The 26,746-nt window shown below is 37.5% G+C and overlaps 1 long non-coding RNA gene across 8 annotated transcripts in view; it reads right to left on the reverse strand.

Annotated features, from left to right (window-relative positions):
• LOC105487803 (uncharacterized) overlaps positions 1–26,746 on the reverse strand; it is a 220,036-nt gene that overhangs the window by 152,081 nt on the left and 41,209 nt on the right. For all 8 annotated transcript variants that reach the window (XR_011621403.1, XR_011621400.1, XR_011621399.1 and 5 more), the window contains exon 3: positions 23,858–23,982. This is a non-coding gene — a long non-coding RNA (uncharacterized lncRNA). The remainder of the gene's footprint in view (positions 1–23,857; positions 23,983–26,746) is intronic.

Raw genomic sequence — 26,746 nt, forward strand, 5'->3', positions numbered from 1 at the left:
TTCCACAACTTTTCTTTTTGGAAGAGATTGGTATAATGCTTTCCTGTTACTTCAGAAAATGCCTTTAAAATAAGTCTTTCCAAAATGTCATAGTGTTTACACAATTCAGGTAATAGAATATAGCATTTATGACTTTTAATCCCCACCCCATTCCCAGTATCTCATTCTACATTCATTCAGAGCTTAATAGTCCATACTAATGGAATGGAACTATGATACAGTAAGAGCTAAAAAAATATTTCTAGATGGATTTGGAATCACCATCTGTATTTAAATTTAAATATGAGCTTTTACCTTTTAGATATTCATAAAGTTTCCAACCAACTATTTTATGGAGTTATATTTTAATAAAACATCAAATAAAAATCTGGAGAGTAACTTGCCTTCCTAATTGTCTTGTTTTAATCCATAACCTGGCATACATTCAAATGAAAATGGACCCCACTACCTCAAAAAGCAGTATAAAATTTTAGGAAAATTGAATTATCCTTCCTCCTCCTCTCCTTCTCCTTCTCCTTCTCCTTCTCCTTCTCCTTCTCCTTCTCCTTCTCCTTCTCCTTCTCCTTCTCCTTCTCCTTCTCCTTCTCCTTCTCCTTCTCCTTCTCCTTCTCCTTCTCCTTCTTCTTCTTCTTCTTCTTCTTCTTCTTCTTCTTCCTCTTCTTCTTCTTCTTCTTCTTTCTTCTTCTTCAGACAGAGTTTCATGCTTGTTACCCAGGCTGGAGTGCAATGGTGTGATCTTGGCTCACTGCATCCTCCACCTCCTGGGTTCAAGTGATTCTCCTGCCTCAGCCTCCTGAGTAGCTGGGATTACAGGCATGTGTCACCATGCCCGGATAATTTTGTATTTTTAGTAGAGATGCAGTTTCACCATGTTGGTCAGGTTGGTCTCGAACTCCTGACCTCAAATGAGTCACCCCCACCCCAGCACCCCTAAAGTGCTGAGATTAGAGGCATGAGCCACCGTGCCTGGCCGAACTACCCTTCTTTATCTTTCTAAATTTCTTTCCACAATTTATAAACTTGCCTTACAGTGACTAAAAGGGTTAATTTTTTAGAGCTAAAAAAAGAAAGAAAACAGAAAATAAGGCAGAGTGACAAGTAACAAGGGACTTTATCATCACATACTTTCTCACTGAATGAAAAGTAGGGGTAGAGGATGTGCAATACCCAGCTCACCTTCATCCACAAACATGTGTGCACATACACACACATGCATTGTAGGACTAAGCACCCTTCTTCCTGGCTGTTAGAAATGTTAGTGGCTAACAACTCTCAGGTAATTCCTTTTTCCCAACTATTGCCCTAGGATAAAGAGAACCACCTCGGTAAAGGTTGCACTTCTTTCCCAGAAACATCTCACCACCAATAAAGAGACAGCTCTGCAGAGCCCTCCCAGCCCCAGAGCTCACCTTGGCTGTGCTAACATCATCTAAGGTCTCCCTCTACTCATTTCTATGCTCTTCATTTTCTCACAAGTGTTCACCCGAAGAGCACTACCAGGGGAATTTCTTGTGCACACATCTGTCTCAGACGCAGAAAAGCACAACCTGCAATAGTTGAAGCCCGATGTGATCCAAGAAAGCAGACTGCATCACCTGTTGGCTGGCAGAGCACTGATATTTCTTGGCATAAAGTGGTGATGAAATTCGTTGAAATGTTTACTGCTAGGAATTGGTATGCACTGGAAGGGAATGCACTGATAGAAGTAATGTATCAGCCTTTTAAGAAGCACATCAAAATAGTCTTTGTAAGACAAATGGACTTGGATCACTATTTTAAGGGAAACAGATGACTTGGAGTAAAAAAATAAGATGATTAATCAACAATTAAATCCTAAGAGTTTCTACTTGGCAGCATATAAAGAGACTCCCACCTTCTGAAGGCTGAAGACAGAAGAATCAGATTTAATTATAAAAGTAGCAGAATCTCAAAGAAGGTTGAACGCTTATCACTAGCAGGTTTGCTGTCCCAATAGGGTTTCTGTATAAAGTATGAGGAGCTATGCAATTAGGTAATAGTGCATGCTATGCCTACAAGCAAGATAGACAGGTGACCCTCAAACTATGAAAACAAAAGAAATTAGGATTGATGATCAGGATTCTTAGAGTGGTCACCTGAATAAAAAGTTGCAACCCTTTGCCTAGTTTCTAAATTTCAGCCAGTTTTTAAACCCAGAACCTGTGTACTGAAGCTGTTGAGTTTTCAGAAGGAAGGACTTTGTAACACCATGACACACACATGTGGATGTTATTCTCCGATTCCTTCCTCAAAGGAAACTACAGTTACTGACTTCAGGAACTATACAGTGGGGAAAGCAGAACGCCCAAAGATATTGAAGACAGTCATACACGAGGCCTACACTGGCATTTATAACTAACAACCCAAAGCATCATAAGGCTCCTTTGTTAGAGTGGGGGCATTATGAAGGCCAGGTAATATAGGGAATTCTGGCCAAATGTCGCTTACAGTGGGTCCACTTCACCTAGTGGTAATTCTCCTAGTTCCCAAATGTAAAATTGAATGGATGTACTCATAGTTGATAGATGTCCGGCCCCACATTGCTTCCCTGTTCTGTGGAGTAAGAATCATCATAGTGAGAAAGTCAACTGGCAGCTTCCAAAAGCACCCTTCCACCAGCCAAAATAGAAACATAAAAAAACAATATCATGTCGTGGAAAGAATGGAAGAGGCTAGGACTATCCTCGGGGTGACGATGTTCATTATATCTCCATTCAAATCAAGTTTCTGACGCATAAAAAAAGTCAGACGGATCCTGGAGGACAGCATCCAATATTGCCATCTCCACCATGTAGCAATGCTAATTGTAGCTGTTGCGTGGAATGAGAAATCTGTACTAAAGCATATTAATATGGGATCAGATAAGTGATCAGCAGCCATTGATGGTAAAAATAAATACTGTTCTATCCCTAGAAAAAATGCAGATCAGGAATAGTACTTGCAAGTGTCCATTTAGAACAGATAACAGTACACCTTTTTGTCACAGGCTTATGATAGCACTACTGCTCTGTCACAAACAGTCCAATGGGAACATGACTTTGTGGAAGTCCCACAGATAGATGACCTCCCCTTAATGGGACCAGCTGAACAAGAAGTGTCAAAAATGTAGGAAGCCTTAGAAGACAAATACACTGCAGAAGACAGGAATGAATCTTTACAAACCTTTAGAAGCTGACTATATCAGTAAGGTTTGGGGCAGGTCTGAAATCCTGGGATGCCATGATAATTTCTCCAGTGTAAAAGATAAATGTTTGCATTTTGCACCTCCCACCACTAAGAATGAAGCACCAATACCTATTAAGCATCTTTAAGTTTCAGGGGTAGGGTATTCTACCTATGGGAATACCACTATGATTTATAGACAAAGTAACTTAAAATGCTTCCAAGTTTTAGTAGAACCTAGGAGGAACATGATTTCAGACTGACATGCATGAAGCTCTGTCACTTTGGTCATATGACCTAGTAGGGAAGTATTCGAGGTGTTTGTGTTGGGAAAAGAGGTTGCATGGAGTGTATGGCAGCCCCGATAAAAAGAATCACAGCATAGACAAAGCTCTGGAGAAAGGCCATGCCACTTGTAGCAGAGAATTATACACCTGTTGAAAAACAGTCCATTGCTCAATCCCCAGCCCTGAAAGTTATGGGGTACTGGACCACAGGAAACCACTTTACCATGAGGTTGGAATTCCCATCATTTTCCAATCAGGATGTGATGTATCAGTTAGGGTTTCACTAAAGAAACATAACCAGTCTCTATGATACATATATACTTACAAATATTATGTATGTATATAGATGGCAGAGCCACAAGCCAGGCTATCAGGAAGGGCGAGCTAGAAACTCAGAATGAAGCTGAGGCTTTGGCCCACAAATGGAATTTCTTCCTCTTCAGGAAAATCACAATTTTTCTCTTAAAGCCTTGTTTTGATTGAATCAAACTGACCCAGATTATCTAGAAGAATTCCCTTAAAGTGAACTGATTGTAAATCTACATTACATCTACAAAATACTTTGAATGAATAACTAGGGACTATTGCTTAGCCAAGCTGACACGTAAAACTGAACATCACACCTGGCTTTTTCCAGGCCCACTGTTTCATAAGGTCAGGTGTATCTAGAAGTAATCCATTACAGTATTGAAGTGGCACCTTCAGAATTTCACATGAGCAGGGCAAAAGGTTATTAGCCGGTGGCCATGGAACCCAGGTCATCCCCCACTGTTAAACCAGTGACTTGCTTTTAAATGGATTTGGCTGCCTTCCAACCTTTTTCAGGGTGCCCCTAAAAACAGCAGTGAAAGGAAATCACCTCATTGGAGAACAATTCTGGTGGTTAACTAGGCCATCCTCTGTGTGTGGAAAGAGAAGTGTCCATTGTTCAGAATGTACATAGACTCATGAACATTGGTGAATGGCTTGGCTGAGAAGTAAAGGACTTGGAAGGAATAAGATGAGAGAACAATGAAGTCTAAAGGTTAAGCATATGGAGAATAGTCATGAGCTGCGAACATCTTTGCAAACTAATATGATCTTTAGGCTTCTCATGATTGTCACAGGCTAGGTTGAGAGATGGATCTTTTTTTTTTTTTTTTTTTTTTTTTTTACCGTGACTTGTTTTCTGCTGTTTTGTTGACTATTCTTTCTTCCTTCTCCTCTATTTTTACAGGTTCTTTCTTTCTGTCTTGAAATATATTTATTAATATTAGGCCTATGGGACTGTTGTTTTTTATTTCCCTCCCTTGTATGTGTGTATATATATTTACTATATACTATATACATATAGGCATATGTGTGTATAATTGGGGACTCTACCTTCTAGTATATTTCTAGAAGAATTTCTAGAATTTGTGAAAACACAAATTTGCCTGGAGTATGAAACACAAATTAATTAATTAATCTTAAAGGTATTTTTAGTATGTGACTTCCAGTATGAAATGCGCAAACGACACAGTAACAAATCCAACCTGCCACCCAGCCATATACAAAGAAAATTAAGAATCATGCCTGAGAATTTTTATGGATTCTCATTCATAGTGAGGAAAGGCCAAAGTCTGACTGTTAAGACCTGCTACACTCACATCACATTCTACCCTTCCAGATTTTAACTCAATTTCTCCAATTTATATACTGCACTCTAGGCAAACTGAACTACTTAATTTTCTCTATAGTTACTTAGAAATTTTCCAGCTCCATGACCGTGCCCATGAGTTTCCTGTACCTTAAAATATCTTTATTTACGAAGCTATCCAACAATCTTCTGGGAGCAGTCTTTTCCACCTCTGAACTCATATATCAGTTCATCTTAGTGAAAAAGATGTTAAGGATATTTGTGCATCTTTATCTTTCCCTACTAGACTATCAGTTCCTTGAGTACAGCAACAATGTCTTTTTTCAGCTTTCAATCTCTAAGACCCCTCTCACATCCAGAACCTAGAAAAAAGTGAAGCATAGAAGCCATCTTCAGTACATTTGTTGAATAATGTTGTCGCACTTTGTACATCCAAATTGTGCTGCAGGGATTAGTAACTTTTGTTTGTTTGTTTGTTGTTTGTTTGTTTGTTTTGAGACAGGGTCTCACTGTGTCACCCAGGCTGGAGTGCGGTGGCATGATCTTGACTCACTGCAACCTCTGCCTATTGGGTTCAATCAATTCTCATGCCTCAGCCTCCCAGGTAGCTGGGATTACAAGTACACATCACCACACTGGGCTCATTTTTCTGTATTTTTAGTAGAGATGGGGTTTCACCATGTTGGCCAGGCTGATCTTGAACTCCTGACCTCAAATGATCTGCCCACTTTGGCCTCCCAAAGTGCTGGGATTACAGGTGTGAGTCATCATGTATTAATGATCAAATTCAATATATATTCCCTGACTTGCTCAGTAAGAAAATGTTTAATTTTAACTGTAAGAAAATGCTTAATTTTATACAAAGGGAACTGAACTTTTCTCCCCAGCACTGGCAGCTGTGTGATCATCTGACTAAATTCTAGAAAATAAGATATAAATTACACAATATATCTGGCAATAATGAAGAAGAACATCTCATGCTTTTAAAAATGTCTTTAGAAAAAAATTATTCATTACTGATTTTTGGAGTGCTATATATTCTGGTGCAAATTATTTATTAGATATGCCCTGAAAATGTATGCTCCTACTGTGTAGTTTGACTTTCTATCAGTCATTGCTTTTAATGAACGTGTGCTCTTAGTTTCAAGTCAAATGTATTCAAATTTTTTTATTTATAGTTGGTATATTTTGTGGTCTGTTTAAAAAATTAATCCAAAGATATGAAGATATTTTCCAAATATTCAAAGCTTTTTGTTAACTTTCATATTTAGGTCTGTTACCTTCTGGTTTAGTAATTATTCCTACATATATGGATATAATAAACCTTACTTATTAGCATTTTTTAAAGCATGCTTTCATTACCACTTCCACCAATTTATCCTGGTAGCACTTCCTAATAAATCACTTTCTCATAGATCCTTATCCCAGGACTTACTACTTCAGAAACCAACCTAAGAAAGCCCTTCTTCCTGAACACGTGTTTTGCTGCATAGAGTCGACAGATTTATTTGTTTACTTGTCCCTTTGAGGATAGCATAGCATTGCCTCTCTGTTGTAAATCAATGCAATGGTCTTCACATGCCTGTTTTAATGTAATAATTGTCTTGATGGGTAGGCTGAATTTTCTTTCTGGCTGCTTTTGAAACATTATCTTTGACTTTGGTGTTTGCAGGAGCACACTGATATTATCTGGAAATAGAATTATTTTAATGAGTTTTTCTCAGCATTTACTGGGTATTTTTTGTAATGAAGAATCCCTGTCTTTAATCAGCTCTGGAAAATTGTCAACTCTGATTTCTTTAAAGATTTCCTGAAGTATATTCTGAATACAATATTTCCCTCTGGAACTATTAGAAATACGTTGCATCTTCTAAATTTTTATTCCTTGGACCTCAGTCTTCTTACATTTTCTTTCTTTAATATTTTTCATTTTGTATAATCTACTTCCATTTCACTAATAACTCTTCAACAATGTCATTTTTTAAATTAGGATATTTTTAATTTATAGAAGGTCTATTTCAATATTTTTCAAATTTGTTTTTCATTCATCGTATTCTCTCTTATGTTAGTGTTTCAAATCCTTCTTTCATAATTGTGTGCTTGCTTACTTTATATTGACTTTCTGAATGTATTTCTATTACATTAAGCTCTTAGGCCTGGGAATCCCTTTGGGAATGCCTGTCAAGATAAATTTTACATTTATTTGCTTCCACTAATCCCACAGAAGTTTCACATTTTACCTTCTCTGCCTTCTTGACAACATCCCTCTCTCTCTCAGTTTCTCCTTCTTTTTCTCTCCCTCCTTTTGTCTCTTTCCCACTTCCTCTGTCCCACTCCTTGTTCTAAGAGTTATAAAAACACACAGGCAGTATAAAACCAAACCACAAATCTAAAGGAGGTATAAACATAGGTTTTCTAAATCTCAAGTTGGACTTCTTTTTAGTTGACTAAATGGCAAAGCAGATAAACTACAGATTAAAAAAAAAAAATCTTTGTTGTAACTCTGGTTTTCAGTCACCTCCTCAAAGTGGAGGGTGGATTTTTAGTCTACATTTTACTGAAAGTGAAAACACAATGGTTTTGCTTTTATCTCCCCCTGCCTGGTATAAGTCTGTGTCTTAGTTTTCTGTCCCCGAAATCAGCATTAAAACCCGATCCTACTGGTAAAAAAATACAAACAATTACATCCACATGCACCTATCCTTACCCCAAGTGCAGCTCTATCCTAAGCTCAAATTTTAATTGCTCTGGCCTTCATTTCTCTCTTGGTTTGAGGCATTCATAGAGTTTCTTTTCTTTCTTCCTATTTTTCTTCCTTTTCTTCCTTTATTTCCAGCTCAGGTGACATTTAATATACATTTTGTTAAACTTTTTGCAACATTTCTAAGTGCTGGAGGGTTTAATTCTGGAGGGTTGTCAGTTTTTATCATCTATCATAAACCTGGAACCACAAGTTGTGCACTATTTTCACTTTAAAACTGGAAATCAATGCCATTTTTCCCATCACTAAGGCCTGTTTCAGAAATGTGAGTTTATGCATGTGATGATTCAAATAGGCTTTTCCTAGAACTATGCACTTGTACTGCTTGAGAGCAGAGAGCATTATGCTAAATTGACACTCTTGCAGAGCAGTTACATTATTCACCCAAGTTAAGCACTAGCTATAGGAAAGACACAAGGCTAGCATTTAAGGTCCCTGTCCCTCAACACCAGGCCTTTTGCACACTATTGTTACCTTCTTTACAAACACATGACTTTCTGCTTTCTTTGTAAGTTGAATGTACAGCCAAAACAACAGCAACGACAAAACCTATGGTCTTTGAACATAAAGAGAAAAAGTTTTGTTCCCTGGCTTAGACATTTACAGAATCTAGCAATGTAACTGGGCAAACTAAAACACTTCCTGATCCAGCCTCAGGTTGCTCATCAAAAGTCAACAAGAAATATGAACTTTTTTAATAAACAAAAAATATGAACTTCTCTGTGTTGTGATAAATAGACCTAGTGCATGCAAAACATTTTTACAAAATTTTATACACAGAAGATAATAAGTGAGCTATTTTTGATATATTATTATAATTATCTATATTAGTAGTAAAAGTGGCTTATAGTAGTAAAATTATTTTTAAAAGCAATGCTTTCTTAAATATCTTTTTTCTCACCTGATATTGTGTCTGTCATAAAATAGCCGCATCATTTCACTAGCTAACCTATTGTCAATGTCATGCTCCTATTTGATTTGCCAGTATCTTTTCTTACCCATTAAAATGTATATAAAACCATCTTTGTACCTGCTATGAATCCTGAGTTTTAATTTCTAAAGCATTTTGCATTAAAACTTTCTAAATGCTCCATGGTGTTTTGCATTCTGTATCTTATTTTTTAAAGTTACTAAAAATGGTCTAATGCAGCCCTGGTAACTTGATTTTCAAAATTCAGTCTAACAAGGCAATTTTCATTTTTATAAAAAAAAAAAAAAGAAGGATGGAATTTGCCCAACTTCTTCTACCAACACAAGTACTCAAAGCTTGATCTTCTTATGACCCTGCATAGAGTTTAGACACATAACTAGTACTTCACACAGAATACAAAGAGAGGGAGAACCAGCACTTGATTAAAAAAAAAAAGAAAAAAAAAATTGATTTTCTTTTTCAAACCTCTTTCAATAAAATTCACAACTTGTTTCTCTCTTGTCCTACAATAACATGTTGGCTTAAAGGCCTTTATGGATTTTTTTTCCATATAACAACAACCACATCTTTCGTGGTCAAAATGCCATTACACCTCATCTTTGAGGATAAACAGTTCCTGCTTTGATTCTGTATCTTTTATCTTGCTTGCCTTTTATCAAACTGCTCTGCCATCGGCCATCCAAGTCACCTGATCTCAATCTTCCCATTCCGGGTCTTACTGATTCTCATTGTGTTTCTGTTTTAATCTCAGAGCACAGCCTATCAGGCAACTTTCCTCAGACCACCTCATATAAACATTCAGTGTTTCTCACTTGAATGTTTATAATGCAACTATCTTTCTATTTAACAATTGACATGGTTTCTATTATTATTTTATATAGATGCAAAATTTAAAATAAAAAATCCTAACAATTTTCGTCTCATCATTTTATAGAGCTTCTCTCCTGCTGCAGAACATAAGTAAATCCAAGAATTAATTAAATAGTATGCTATTCATTTATCCATTGCTTTATACAATACAAAATGATTTCAAGTAAATGAATTTGCTTTATCACAGTTACAATCCTGAGACACATAGAACAGGTTTTAAAAACTGATTTTTAGTGTCTTTTAAAGATTAAAAAATAATTGTAACTAGGGGTTTATGCAGCTCACCAAAGCTCTCCCTAATAGATGGAACTGACGTTGAAGACCATATTTTCTGACTCTTTACCCTCTGTGCCTCATATTACATTGGTCACTGCATATGACCATTATAAAGTGAATGCTTTAAAATTTTGAATATTGAGATAATCAGTACAGATTCTCAATACCCTGAAAGCTATTCCTAATTAGGCTTCAAAAAATGAACTTGGCATGATATAACAGGGAAGAGCAAAGGATTTATAATCACACAAAGCTAGATTTGGACTCTGACTCTGGTAATTAATCACTTAGTTACCTTCTGTCCTAGATATTTATGCAAGGCTAATCATATCATAGATATGGAAGTTATTGTTAAATTCATACCTATGATATGAATCATATTTATGACATGGAAGTTATTGACTGAATGAAAAATGTAAGAGGTAAGCATTACATCTGGAAAATAGCAAATAATTAATAAGTGGTACTATTATACTTTTTCTCAGTCAGACTTTTGGAAAATCTTTGAAGCAGGAAGCTGATTTTGAACTCTGAGCTCCAATATCATCCCACTTATACTTGTGTCCCTACATTCAACTTGCTACCACTATCTTCCTATCAAAATTTGTTGTTGTTGTTGTTGCTCTTTCAGTCATCTCCATATAAAACATAACTCTAAAGATTAGAAGGGAATTTTGAAGCATGTTATCCAACAACTCAGTTTCCAACTCATGGAAAATCTGAGTCACAGAGGGGTTAAATGGCTCAAACAGGGAGAAATAATGACTGGTATGTACTTTGGATATGGCCTAACCTAGAAGTCAGTGCATTTCTTAAGGGGTACAAGGCTTTACAAAGGGTATAAAGCCCACAGTCCATTCTCTGTGCTGTCTTTTTTGGAAGGGGGAGGAGATGCTGCAATCATATCTCAGGCCATCTCCCATTTCACTGTGTAAAGGCCATCCCTAGTCTTGTAGAACTCTGTTTTCATTGCCTGTCTTAGGTCACAAATGCTCAAATGAGTCAAGAGCAGAAGAGTGTCTTCAGCAGCAGCCTTTAAGCACAAATCTATTCTCTCAGTTCCTTTCTCTGTGTGCTTCCCATTATTTATCTTACCCTTGTTCTCTCTTCCCTTTCTAGGCCCTCATCTTATCTTATTTTCAACTGTAATTATCCATAACTGGGGTCTCCGTTTCTGGTCTCTCATATTAAGACTGGATTTCATCTGTTGAAACAACTGCCTAAGTCATTAGATTTCAAACTTATTTGATTATGAACTGCAGAAAGAAATAAGGTTTACATCAGATGGTAGACACACAAACACATACACACTCATATACACACAAGCAAACAAAAGAAGACTTTCATTAATACATTTACTCATATTACATGCATTCTGATTTATGACATTTTCTATTCTGTTCTATTTCATTTTTTAAGTTGGCTGTCCACTAACTCAATATAGTATCACCCTTGATAAGTTAGAAGGCATAGAAAACCTATCATGAGCCAAGATGGCCAAATAGGAACAGCTCCAGCCTCCAGCTCCCAGGGTGAGCGACACAGAAGATGGGTGATTTCTGTATTTCCAACTGAGGTACCAGGTTCATCTCACTGGGGAGTGTCGGTCAGTTGGTGCAGGACAGTGTGTGCAGCCCAAGGAGCAAGAGCCCAAGCAGGGTGAGGCATCACCACACTTGGGAAGCGCAAGGGGGAAGGGAATTCCTTTTCCTAGCCAAGGGAAACCATGACACACAACACCTGGAAAATCTGGTCACTCCCACCTTAATACTGCACTTTACCAAGGGTCTTAGCAAACGGCGCACCAGGAGATTATATGCCACACCTGGCTCAGAGGGTCCCACGCCCACGGAGCCTCTCTCATTGCTAGCACAGCAGTCTGAGATCTAACAGCAAGGTGGCAGTGAGGCTGGGGGAGGGGCGCCTGCCATTGCTGAGGCTTAAGTAGGTAAACAAAGAGACCCAGAAGCTCGAACTGGGTGGAGCCCACTGCAACTCAAGGAGGCCTGCCTGCCTCTGTAGACTCCAACTCTGGGGACAGGGCATAGCTAAAAAAAAAAAGCAGCAGAAACCTCTGAAGATGTAAATGTCCCTGTCTGACAGCTTTGAAGAGAGTAGTGATTCTCCCAGCACAGAGGTTGAGATCTGAGAAAACGGACAGACTGCCTGCTCAAGTGGGTCCCTGATGCCCGAGTAGCCTAACTGGGAGAGCCTAACTGGGAGCAGCCTAACTGGAGTGGACCTCAAGCAAACTCCAACAGACCTGCAGCTGAGGGTCCTGACTGTTGGAAGGAAAACTAACAAACAGAAAGGACATCCACACCAAAACCCCATCTGCACATCACCATCATCAAAGACCAAAGGTAGATAAAACCACAAAGATGGGGAAAAAGCAGTGCAGAAAAGCTCAAAATTCAAAAAATCAGAGTGCCTCTCCCCCTCCAAAGGAACACAGCTCCACGCCAGCAACAGAACAAAGCTGGACAGAGAATGACTTTGACCAGTTGAGAGAAGAAGGCTTCAGTCAATCAAACTTCTCAGAGCTAAAGGAGGAACTACGAACCCAGAGCAAATAAACTAAAAACCTTGAAAAAAGATTTGACAAATGGATAACTAGAATAATCAATCCAGAGAAGTCCATAAACGACCTGATAGAGATGAAAACCATGACACAAGAACTACGTGACAAATGCACAAGCTTCAGTAACCAACTCAATCAACTGGAAGAAAGAGTATTCGCGATTGAAGATCAAATGAATGAAATGAAGTGAGAAGAGAAGTCTAGAGAAAAAAGAGTAAAAAGAAATGAACAAAGTCTCCAAGAAATATGGGATTATGTGAAAAGACCAAATCTACGTATGATTGGTGTATCCAAAAGTGATGGGGAGAATGGAACCAAGCTAGAAAACACTCTTCAGGATATCATCCAGGAGAACTTCCCCAACCTAGTAAGGCAGGCCAACATCCAAATTCAGGAAATACAGAGAACGCCACAAAGATACTCCTCGAGAAGAGCAACTCCAAGACACATAATTGTCAGATTCACCAAAGTTGAAATGAAGGAAAAAATCTTAAGGGCAGCCAGAGAGAAAGGTCGAGTTACCCACAAAGGGAAGCCTGTCAGACTAACAGCAGATGTCCCAGCAGAAACTCTACAAGCCAGAAGAGAGTGGGGGCCAATATTCAACATTCTTTAAAAAAATAAATGTCAACCTAGAGTTTCATATCCAGCCAAACTAAGTTTCTTAAGTGAAGGAAAAATAAAATCCTTTACACACAAACAAATACTGAGAGATTTTGTCACCACCAGGACTGCCCTACAAGAGCTCCTAAAGGAGGCACTAAACATGGAAAGGAACAACCAGTACCAGCAATTGCAAAATAAAAAGACCATGGATGCTAGGAATAAACTGCGTCAACTAATGAGCAAAATAATCTGCTAATATCATAATGACAGGACCAAGTTCACACATGACAATATTAACCTTAAATGTAAATGGACTAAATGGTCCAATTAAAAGACATAGACTGGAAAATTGGATAAAGAGTCAAGATCCATCAGTTTGCTGTATTCAGGAGACCCATTTCACATGCAGAGAAACACATAGGCTCAAACTAAAGGGATGGAGGAAGATCTACCAAGCAAATGGAAAACAAAAAAAGGCAGGGGTTGCAATCCTAGTCTCTGATAAAACAGACTTTAAACCATCAAAGATCAAAAGAGACAAAGAAGGCCATTACATAATGGTAAAGGGATCAATTCATCAAGAAGAGTTAACTATCCTAAATATATATGCACCCAATACAGGAGCACCCCGATTCATAAAGCAAGTCCTTGGAGACATACAAAGAGACTTAGACTCCCACAGAAATAATGGGAGACTTTAACACCTTACTGTCAACATTAGACAGATCAACGAGACAGAAAGTTGACAAGGATATCCAAGAATTGAACTCAACTCTGCACCAAGCAGACCTAATAGACATCTACAGAACTTTCCACCCCAAATCAACAGAATATACATTCTTCTCAGCAACACATCGCACTTATTTCAAAATTGACCACATAGTTGGAAGTAAAGCACTCCTCAGCAAATGTAAAAAACAGAAATTATAACAAACTGTCTCTCAGACCACAGTGCAATCAAACTAGAACTCAGGACTAAGAAACTCAATCAAAACCACTCAACTACATGGAAACTGAGCAACCTGGTCCTGAATGACTGCTGGGTACATAACAAAATGAAGGCAGAAATAAAGATGTCCTTTGAAACCAATGAGAGCAAAGATAAAACATACCGGAATCTCTGGGACACATTGAAAGCAGTGTGTAGAGGGAAATTTATAGCACTAAATGCCCACAAGAGAAAGCAGGAAAGATCAAAATTGACACCCTAACATCACAATTAAAAGAACTAGAGAAGCAAGAGCAAACACATTCAAAAGCTAGCAGAACACAAGAAATAACTAAGATCAGAGCAGAACTGAAGGAGATAGAGACACAAAAAAACCTCTTCAAAAAATCAATGAATCCAGGAGCTGGTTTTTTGAAAAGATCAACAAAATTGATAGACCAGTAGCAAGACTAATAAAGAAGAAAAGAGAGAAGAATCAAACAGATGCAATAAAAAAATGATAAAGGGGATATCGCCACCGACCCCACAGAAATACAAACCACCATCAGAGAATACTATAAACACCTCTACATAAATAAACTAGAAAACTTAGAAGAAATGAATAAATTCCTGGACACATACACTCTTCCAAGACTAAACCAGGAAGAAATTGAATCCCTGAATAGACCAATAGCAGGCTCTGAAATTGAGGCAATAATTAATAGCCTACCAACCAAAAAAAGTCCAGGACAAGACAGATTCACAGATGAATTCTACTAGAGGTACAAGGAGGAGCTGGTACCATTCCTTCTGAAACTATTCCAATCAATAGAAAAAGAGGGAATCCTCCCTAACTCATTTTATGAGGCCAACATCATCCTGATACCAAAGCCTGGCAGAGACACAACAAAAAAAGAGAATTTTAGACCAATATCCCTGATGAACATCGACGCAAAAATACTCAGTGAAATATTGGCAAACCGAATCCAGCAGCACATCAAAAAACTTAGCCACCATGATCAAGTGGGCTTCATCCCTGGGATGCAAGGTTGGATCAACACACACAAATCAATAAACGTAATCCAAATAAAAACAGAACCACAGACAAAAACCACATGATTGTCTCCATAGATGCAGAAAAGGCCTTTGACAAAATTCAACAGCCCTTCATGTTAAAAACTCTCAATAAATTCGGTATTGATGGAACGTATCTCAAAATAATAAGAGCTATTTGTGACAAACACACAGCCAATATCATACTGAATGGGCAAAAACTGGAAGCATTCCCCTTAAAAACTGGCACAAGACAGGGATGCCCTCTCTCTCCACTCCTATTCAACATATGTTGGAAGTTCTGGCCAGGGCAATCAGGCAAGAGAAGGAAATAAAGGGTATTCAGTTAGGAAAAGATGAAGTCAAATTGTCCCTGTTTGCAGATGACATGACTGTCTATTCAGAAAACCCCATCATCTCAGCCCAAAACCTCCTCAAGCTGATAAACAACTTCAGCAAAGTCTCAGGATACAAAATCAATGTGCAAAAGTCACAAGCATTCTTATACACCAATAACAGACAAATAAAGAGCCAAATCATGAATGAACTCTCATTCACAATTGCTTCAAAGAGAATAAAATACCTAAGAATCTAACTTACAAGAGATGTGAAGGACCTCTTCAAGGAGAACCACAAACCACTGCTCAATGAAATAAAAGAGGACACAAACAAATGGAAAAACATTCCATGCTCATGGATAGAAAGGATCAATATCGTGAAAATGGCCACACTGCCCAAGGTAATTTGTAGATTCAATTCCATCTCTATTAAGCTACCAATGACTTTCTTCACAGAATTGGAAAAAACTGCTTTAAAGTTCATGTGGAAACAAAGAAGAGCCCGCATTGCCAAGACAATCCTAAGCCAAAAGAACAAAGCTGGAGGCATCATGCTACCTGACTTCAAACTATACAAGGCTACAGTAACCAAAACAGCATAGTACTGGTATCAAAACAGAGATATAGACCAATGGAACAGAACAGAACCCTCAGAAATAACACCACACATCCACAGCCATCTGATCTTTGACAAACCTGAGAAAAACAAGAAATGGGGAAAGGATTCCCTATTTAATAAATGATGCTGGGAAAATTGGCTAGCTAGAAGTAGAAAGCTGAAACTGGATCCCTTCCTTACTCCGTATACAAAAATTAATTCAAGATGGATTAGAGACTTAAATGTTAGACCTAAAACCATAAAAACCCTAGAAGAAAACCTAAGCAATACCATTTAGGACATAGGCATGGGCAAGGACTTCATGTCTAAAACACCAAAAGCAATGGCAACAAAAGCCAAAATTGACAAATGGGATCTAATTAAACTAAAGAGTTTCTGCACAACAAAATAAGCTACCATCAGACTGAACAAGCAACCTACAGAATGGGAGAAAATTTTTGCAATCTACTCATCTGACAAAGGGCTAATATCCAGAACCTACAAAGAACTCAAACAAATTTACAAGAAAAAAACAAATAACCCCATCAAAAAGTGGGGAAAGGATATGAACAGACACTTCTCAAAAGAAGATATTTATGCAGCCAACAGGCACATGAAAAAATGCTCATCATCACTGGCCATCAGAGAAATGCAAATCAAAACCACAATGAGATACCATCTCACACCAGTTAGAATGGCAATCATTAAAAAGTCAGGAAACAACAGGTGCTGGAGAGGATGTGGAGAAATAGGAACACTTTTACACTGTTGGTGGGACTGTAAACTAGTTCAACCATTGTGGAAGACAGTGTGGTGATTCCTCAAGGATCTAGAACTAGAAATACCATTTGACCCAGCCATCCCATTACTGGGTATATACCTAAAGGATTATAAATCATGCTGCTATAAAGACACATGCACACGTATGTTTATTGTGGCACTATTCACAATAGCAAAAGCTTAGAACCAACCCAAATGTCCATCAATGACAGACTGGATTAAGAAAATGTGGCACATATACACCATGGAATACTATGCAGCCATAAAAAAGGATGAGTTCATGTCCTTTGTAGGGACACAGATGCAGCTGGAAACCATCATCCTTAGCAAACTATCACAAGAACAGAAAACCAAACACCGCATGTTCTCACTCATAGGTGGGAATTGAACAATGAGATCACTTGGACACAGGAAGGGGAACATCACACACCAAGGCCTGTTGTGCGATGGGGGGACGAGGGAGGGATAGCATTAGGAGAAATGCCTAATGTAAATGACGAGTTAATGGGTGCAGCACACCAACATGGCACATGTATACATATGTAACTAACCTGCACGTTGTGCACATGTACCCTAGAACTTAAAGCATAATTTAAGAAAAAAAGAAGGCATAGCTTGAAAAAAAAGTCTAAATGACTTAAGAAAGTTGTTCACTTTAATGTAAATTATGTTTATTTCTATACGAAAACTATTGAATGATCAACACTTTCTTTTTGTGTGCATTTCAATATTACCAGAATTTGTAAATAGGTCATTAGCTTTAAAAATGAACAAAGTGTCAATTAAATTAATCAAAAGAAAAGATTAGAATTTAAAAACCAAAACATAGCACATGTGGTCGGCATTGTAATCCTAAGAATCAAATAGAACACTCCTTAAGAAAATATTAAACTATGAGAGATAAAGGAGGAAAAGTGTTAGCAGACCAAGAGTGGGGAAAAAAGTTATTTTCTAATCTCTAGTCTACCTTTTTTTTTTTTTTTTTTTTTTATTTTCTTGAGACTGAGTCTCACTCTGTGGTCCAGGCTGGAGTACAGTGGGGCAATCTCGGTTCACTGCAAGCTCCGCCTCCCAGGTTCACTCCATTCTCCTGCCGCAGCCTACCAAGTAGCTGGGACTACAGGCGCCTGCCACCACACCCAGCTGATTTCTTTTTGTATTTTTAGTAGAGATGGGGTTTCACCGTGTTAGCCAGGATGGTCTCAGTCTCCTGACCTCGTGTTCTGCCCACCTCAGCCTCTCAAAGTGCTGGGATTACAGGCTTGAGCCACTAGGCCAGTCCGGCCACCTTTCTTTAGTACTGCATTCATGTCTCTCATCCAGGAGTCATGATTACGGCACAGGTTAGTAGTCAAAACACGTTTCACACCAATTAATAGACAAAAGAGATTAAATGAATATTACATCCAGTATCAAAATGACAAAACCAAGGCAATGTAAAAAAATGTTTAAAATCCTATGTAAATCTCAGTGTAATGTGCTCGTACATCTCACCTAGCAGGTCACTATTTCTGGTGAAAGTCACAGCGAAAGTTACACTTTAAGAACTTTCTTTTGTTTTCATACACAGGTTCTCTATTTCTCCAACAATGTATTAAGATCATGAGGAAACAGATTCCATTTTGCTTTCTTGTTTAACTAGCTTTGTATGAACTCTTGTTAGCTATGTCTCAATCTCCAAACCTGTAGAATATACACGCCAGGCACTTGCTCACACTATGTATAATAGTCACACTACTTCACCCTCTTCAACAAAAATAAGTGGAAGAATCTGGATTATCCAACTGTTTTTAGTCCAATGAGTTCATGCCATTGTGTACACCAAGCTACTAAGACAAAGCCACCAGGAAGAATGCAGCTTTTTTCAAATTTGTGAAACTGGGTACAGGAACATTTTTATATTTTTGTATATTTTTATTTGTACAAACTTATAGACAGAAAAAGATTTTACTCTCATAGATATGGCTTCCTGGAAGGGAATGCACTACCTAAGTGTCCAGAGATTCTTTTACCAAATCAGTGACAATACCCAACAACAAGAGGAAAAATAACTCAACAGCCCTTTGATAAGTGGTTTACTTTTCCCACATCTATCTTTACCAGTCTGCAGCCATTGTATGTGCAGAATTACCAATCTGAGGCTGTTTTATGTTTTTACCAAAGATGGTGCCAAAGAAAAACGTGCTGCAAAACTCTCTGGGTAAGCTTTTATTTCAAGCTGTTTATGAGATTTGATAATGAGAAAAGATATCTTATATATCTGCAAAAGTTGCCCCCTGTTACTCCCAGATAAATATTTGAGAGCTCATGAAAAAGGAAAGATAGATTTTAAAAAAATAAAAGCAACAGAATATCCTGTTGGGTGGAAATAGTATTTTCATCCTGTGTCTTTTAAGGCCACAGTCTCACAGCCATCTACATTTTCTGAATGAGACATTGCATTTCACTATTTTATGTTAAAGATACCCATTACATCAGAATTAACCTTTTTACCAAATTCTGTCTTTGAAAAACTTATTCTGTCAGTTCAGACTCATAACATTTGCATTGATCCATAATGGGAAATATTTTTAAAAACTGAACATAAATTGACATAGAAATACATACTTCTAGTTATTCTATTCAGTCAAACTCTTTGACGACAATCCAAGTTATTTAAAGAGAATATTATATAACTCTTGAGCGTTTCCTGAATCGTCTCTAGAACATGCATCACCTCCAGGTTATGCACTTCTCAGTTCCCTGAAAATTGTTACCATTTCTTGACCAATGTGAGATTCTGTCAAGAAATGTGTTAATAGCGTGAAAATTGCTTGACACCTACTCTCCATATGACTACAAGAAATATTTTTAAGCCTCCTCACCCCAAACAGAACAAATGTTGAAGGGAAAAAGTGCTAAACTACCTGCAGAATTGTCTGCTGAGGAACAGCCAAATGAAATAATTTATTCTCTCTTCAAATCTCTTTCCCAAAATACAAGAAAACAAAATCCAGAGTTATGCTACCTAAGAAGCAAAATAATTAAAACCTGAATATAAATTCGTTTTTTTTTTTCCATTTTCTGACTCAAAAACCCCCTGACCCTGAATGAGATTATGTCTAACCCTCTTAGATGGCAATGAATAAATGACTAAATCTTTATTTAAGACTCGTTTTCTAGTTTCTAAACTTATTCTTTAATGGAAGACAAGCAATGTCCTGTCCCTCCTTTCATACACAAATACAAAGAGATAGTAAAATAATATCTGATGGTTCAGCCTTTGTAACTCCTTTGCTTTGGGCAAAGAAATGTGAGTCACCTGTCCTACCATGTGGCTGTCACAAAAAATCCATCCAATTAACACAGTTCTCCCTGTCTTTAAAGCAGCTAAATAATGTATCTAACAGATCTACCAGAAGTTACACATGGTTACTTTTTACTCCTTCTCTAGCTTCCTATTCCACAGCAGGCGGCCACAAGTCCTCAACTGTAGGGATAATGAGAAAACCCAAAAAGGACTGCAACACTGCGTATTCAGAGATTGGGAAGGTATCTTATACCTCTTATTTTAGGGACAAGACAAGTAAGTCTTTGCTTAAACTGACAAGTCCCACAAGGAAGCATTTTCTCCATCCAAATATGAACACAGTATAGAATAAAATCATTATACTAACATGCACTTTCAATATAAGTAAAAAATTATAATTTAGATTGATGTAAATTCCATGACGTCTTAAACAAGTCACACCATCACTCATTATGCCCTATTAAATGTTTTATTAGATTGTTAACCGTTGTTACAATGAAAGACATCAACGCATCACAAATATCAGCTCCAATTCTATCTGCAGGTTACTATGCGAGCCTCATTCTTCACACTGAAAATGTTTACTCTGAATATCTATGTTAAATCATTTTCCCTAGAGAAAAGCCTCCAATTCATATTCAGGAAAGCAGAACAAAGCTGATGTTTTAAACTGTACAATCTATGAAGATAATGGGGAAAATCAACCAATTAGTATATTTGATATTAAAAAGCATCAAACTAGTCAAAATAATATATTTCTCTGTGTGTATGTATATGTGCATATGTGTATAGATAACTCATTTAAAGTGTGGGATTAATTTTGTTTTAAGATGAAAATTGATAACTATTGTTTGAAAGACAGTGTATCTATATAATGCATTATCTTTGCCAAGGCAGTTTGGAATTTCACAGCCATTGCTTCACTAATACGTATACCTATTTTTCAGATGAACAAAAAAGGATCCCAGAGAATTGAAAGAACTTCCTCCACAAGACAGCTAATTAATTACGGATGATGGGCTAAAGTCTTGCTTCTGTTTGATGTCTCTGTGGCCCAAAAGATTTTCGGGAATGAATCCAAAAGTTAGAGCAGTGTTAGCAAGATGCACAGCACATATATTCATCATCAAAGATGCAAACTCAGAGCTGCAGCCTCTAATGATTTATAAGCATGTGTTTGATAAACACTGGGATAAACCCCACTCATAACACAGAATTTCCTTTACTTTCAGTTATTTTTTAGACTGTTAGAACCCTCATTTACCCTTCAAACCTTGCGAGGTAATTAAGCAAATTAGAAATTATAGATATTCAAGGACAAAAGAAATACTTTCAAAGAAAACATAGTCTTACATACAATTGTCATTTCTGTATTAAAGAACAAAGATAATAAGCTTCATCAAGTTCTCTATTGCTTATCCACACCTGAGAAGATGAAGAATCATCTATCAAGTTAAAATTTGGAAACCATAGGAACAAAAGAACGTTATTATTTGCCCACAATATCAGAGATAACCAGAAATAAAATTCTCACTTAGTGACCTCAGAATGCAGATACCCAAATTTTCTAATAAATGGCTTTGCCATTGAAACACAAGTGATTTTCCCATATTACTGTTCAAAATCTTCTTTTGTCTTCAGACCACTGTCTCTTTCAATGCTGATCCCTCTTTCTACAGTCTCCTCCACACTCCATCCCTACCCCACCCCTTGAGCTCCTCCCCCCTCCTGTACACATTTTCTCATTCAGATAGCTGCAATACAATTTGAGAGCCGTCCCACTCCAACCAAACTCTTTTTTTTTTTTTTTTTTTTTTTTTTTTTTTTTTTTTTTTTTTTTGAGATTGCGGTTCACTCTTGTTGCCCAGGCTGGAGTTCAATGGCACCATCTTGGCTCACTGTAACCTCCACCTCCTAGGTTCAAGTGATTCTCCTGCCTCAGCCTCCCGAGTAGCTGGGATTACAGGCACCCACCACCACGCCTGGCTCATTTTGTATTTTTAGTAGAGACAGGGTTTCTCCATGTTGGTCAGGCTGGTCTCGAACTCCCAACCCCAGGTGACCCGCCCGCCTCAGCTTCCCAAAGTGCTGGGATTACAGGCCTGAGCCACAGCACCCAGCCCCAACCAAACTGTTTCCCCAGTGTGCTCGTGCATCTCTACCTTCATCATCTTATAATACAAAATTTGTACTTTTGTGCCTATATGAAATTCTTCCATCTGCTTCTCAAGGTCTCTAAACTCACACCCTTTGTAAACCCTCACCAAAACACCACCTGGTTCATGCTAGCAACAACACAATAGGCTTTTAATTTAGCACTGCACTGACTTAGCTTTATAGAAGACTACAGGCCCAGCAATTGGACATTTTGTTTCTCCGTGGGAGGTCCAGCAGCTACCTGTGTACAACTTCTCATCCCATCAACCTTACTCAATTTACCTACAGAAAGTATATACCTGTCAGGGATGAGACCTGGGTATGTGCAGCTCACTTCGACATGGAGAAGCTACTGCTTGGTTTCTTACCCATCTTTAATGTTTTTTCCAGTTATGTAGAATTAAGATGTGTAAGTAACTTAGGAGAGCTTTTTGACTCCTAAGTTGACTTACACACCATAATTCTAGGTCTACACGTACAGTCCAATAGATCAGGTGTTGCACAGTTAAAAAGAAAAACCCTTAGCTCCTGGAATACATTATTTTTCATCCATCTGAACTCTGTCATGTCCATAGAAATGGTGCCAGGACAGGTAGATCCTAGATCAACTTCCGTAGCAAGTCTAGGATTGTTCAGAGTCCAATGATGATAACCCTTTACTCATACCAGTAAAAACAAAAAATCCTTCTTACATTTTTCATTTGATGGATAATCACCCACTGATTTCTGTTATTATCATTGTTATTGTTATTGCTCACATCGTTTGTTTCTTCTGGTTGATTACAGTCATAGAATGTTAATAATATTTCAGATTTCTGTTCACTGCCTTATTCTGTTTTCCTAATCTTGGAAAGTCTGCCTTGTATTTATCTCTGCATTCTATTGTTGCTGTATAGTTGTAACATTGGGACCCCTGAATGCGAGGCTCATATTATTTCATTTATCTCCCAGACGTTTTATGTCCTGTAATTTTGCTCTAAGAGGAAAAAAAATTGTTTTAGAACCAGACAGTCTCAACTTTGGTTACTTATCTAGCTAACCACGTGTTGCTTGACTCTCTGCCGCAGTATGAGTAGAGTCATCATTGGCTCTGAGATGCTAGAGAATGAACACATATGCCTTAATGTAACCAGACCAAAGGTGATGGATGTTTTCTTATAACCGCTTCACAGGCAAATGACAAACAGAGAGAACAGAATATTTTAAAACCACAAGAAACAAGCTCAGTTTTGTGTGCTCAAAAATACATATTTTCTGTCTAAAAGAAGGTCTTGGTGTTTAACTAGGAAAAAAAAGTACTTCTTTAGAGATCACGTCTATCAGATGTAGTCCCAGAAATGGAGAAAGTACATATTCTGTTTATTCTGTATTATTGTTTAATTCCTTTAACAACACTCTGAGGTGGGAATTTTTATCTTTCTTTCTGACAAAGCATGACTCAACCACAGGCCTCTGACTCTGAGTCCAATGCTCTCTTTACTTAGGTCTATATAGATGATTACACTGTATAAAATAGAAACACACATAATTCACAGGCAGGAAGTTTCACCTTAGTTGAAGAAGGTATGACTTAAACTTAAGTGGAAGGAAAGTGGAGAACTCACCTGGTTTTTACTCATGTTCCCATTTCTGAGTTAGAAGAGGATGGTTCAATCAGGCAGTGTACTTGAACCCAGTATGAGAGCTAACCACATGGAATCTTGAATCAAAATAGGACACGAGTTGACATCTAGTGAAAAGGATGGGCAAAATCAATACAACCCTAGTGTATTGCTAGCAAATAAACTCTAAACCTATCATCAATAAACTATGTTGCATAAGCTTGCAATAGCACGCTAGAAATAAGTGTAGCTGTAGTAAAACAATTCACTCTGCATAACCTGGGTGAAGTGTGGCTTGTTTGAAATGGAGTAGAAGGAACATTATTAGTACCAATTCCAGTTGCAAAGGTATTCATTCAAAGACCATTTTTGTACATGTTACATAACAGGCTCTGGCTAAGGAATGAATAAAAAGAAATGAGTCAACATCCTTCATGGATAAGCTTTCACATTCAAGGTAAAACAGTAAGATAGGGAGATACAGGAAATGGAAAAATTTTGCATGAGATAGTATGGGTCACAAAAAATATATTTAATTAGGCCTTGAGAGATAGGGTTGGGGTAGGTCAGCAAAGCTTTAAGGAGATGATGATATTGAAACTGGGTTTCGAAGGATTACCAAGATTTGATTAGGTGGAGCAGGAATGGAAGCTGGTAGTTTGGAAATGGTGAAAGCAAGATGTTTCATATAGAAGAATCACCAATTAAAGAGGCATTGTGAAATGAATGACAAGGCATGGACTCTTTGGGGAATGACTCAAATGGTGAAGACTATGGACTTTATCTTGTATCCAATGGGTGGCCACTGAAGTAGAAAGGCCGCATGAATGGATGTGTATCCTGCATAAAGACAAGCAAGTTTTGTTAAAAAGTGATGCATTGTTCAATTTTGTATTATTTTCTCAAGTATTCAGAATATGATCTGAATTTCTTATCTGAGTGGTCTCTCTACCATCACCATTCTCTCCATGTCTTCATGCATTATAAATGTCTCAAAATGTGTTAAATCTCTACTATGTGCCTGTCACCATGTGAAGTACCAGAAGTATAGATTATTGGCAACTATTCTCAAGAATCTTGCAGCAGAAATGGAAATAAACGAGTCTACTAATTAAATCAGTATAATAAAGTCCTGAAATTACCAGGATAGATTATGGACAGGGACAAGGGGAAATGAAGGGATGTTCACTTTGCCAGGGTGTTAGGAAAGGCCAAAGAGAAGGTAGCACTTGGGTTGAACCCCATGCTAATATGTAAGATTTTAATATTTAACTTTTCTGGAGTACCTATTTTGGTCTAAATGCAGATACTTTTGGAAATGCTATACTATTTAAACCTCACTACAAATGTGTAAGTATTCAAACCCCTCCCTTTAATAGTTCAGAAAGTAGGATTCAGAGAGAAAAACAGAACCTTGGTAAAGGTCACACAGGTGTATAGAGATGGAACTGGGTTCTCAATGTTTTATGCCCTTTTGAAAGAACACTTGATGTTCTTCAAAACTCACGGAGAAGGGGCACTTAAAGTAAAGGCTGTCATGTAGTACCCAGGACTGTCCTGTATTTTTTGCCTCTTTACCTTGACAGCAGTTTTCCTCTTATTTCCACTCAAGCACCAATGAGTCAATGGTCTTCTAACAGACTAGGTGATAGTCTTCAAGAAAAGGTATGGAACATCACAGCATTTCCTTTAACCAAACAGACATCATCTAAATATCCCTTATTCTTATTTTCTTTATATACACTTTAGGAACATTTTATTTGGTTTTCTTTTATACACTATATGTTTTGGAGAAAAAGCTGGGAAGGAAAAGGAATTTTTATAGGATTAAAAAGCTGATTTTTATCATTAAATTTAAATTGTTAAGACTTAGGATGACCAGTTAGACTGCGACTGAGGGGTTCCTCGGGGTACAGGATTTTCAGTACCAGAACTGGGACAGTACTGGGCAAACCTGGATGAACTGGTCACCCTAGTATTCCTGTATTTATTCCTGCCTTCCTTATGCTTAGTACATTGCAGAAATTCAATGAATTTGGGATGAAGTAATCTTTATCTTTGTTTAAGTTGTTACTAACAAGCTATTGTATTTTTTACAACAAATGCAGCTCTGTGGAAAGAAAAGGGACTATTAAAGTCTAGGACACACAAGTTGCAAACTATGTAAAGTCCATGCAGTTCACAGGGCATAAGTAGCATCGATAGAATTTATGCTTCCAGAAAGCCAGTCTCATTCGTGTCTAAATACCCAAGAGAGCAAAATAATCATAGCACAAGCACTCAAAACAATTCCATCTCCTTCTTCTTAAAGCAGGTGTCAAGATTTACAAGTGTCACAGGTTTACAAGTTTATAATCAAAACTTGAAGTTTCATATGCATAATAAACAGAAGGTCTGAAAAGTTTTAAGTAAATAATTTAATAATGGATACATCTCACGCCCTTCATTGGGAACTGAAGGGAAGGAAGATCTTTAATGAAAGTTATTCTGAGAAGCAGGAATCAGAGATACCCACTGAAGAGGATTCAAAGATTCCAGTTTGTGCAAATGACAAACACCAAATTCAAAAAAAAGCAAGTTACTTTTGTAACGAAGATGTTTCATCTAGAAAGTTTTGGATGGATACAATGAAAACACTACAAGTCTGTGGTTAAAATTTCATTGTTGATAAAACCACTACAAGTCTGTGGTAAAATTTTGTTGTTTATCAGTGCCTTTAACTTTACTGGTTTCATCTAGAAAGTTTTGGATGGATACAATGAAAACACTATAAGTCTGTGGTTAAAATTTCATTGTTGATAAAACCACTACAAGTCTGTGGTAAAATTTTGTTGTTTATCAGTGCCTTTAACTTTACTGATTGGTATGAAATGTAGTTCTTTTGGAAAACAG

This window comes from Macaca nemestrina, chromosome 3, assembly GCF_043159975.1.
Source record: "Macaca nemestrina isolate mMacNem1 chromosome 3, mMacNem.hap1, whole genome shotgun sequence".
In the NCBI taxonomy this organism is placed as follows: domain Eukaryota; kingdom Metazoa; phylum Chordata; class Mammalia; order Primates; family Cercopithecidae; genus Macaca; species Macaca nemestrina.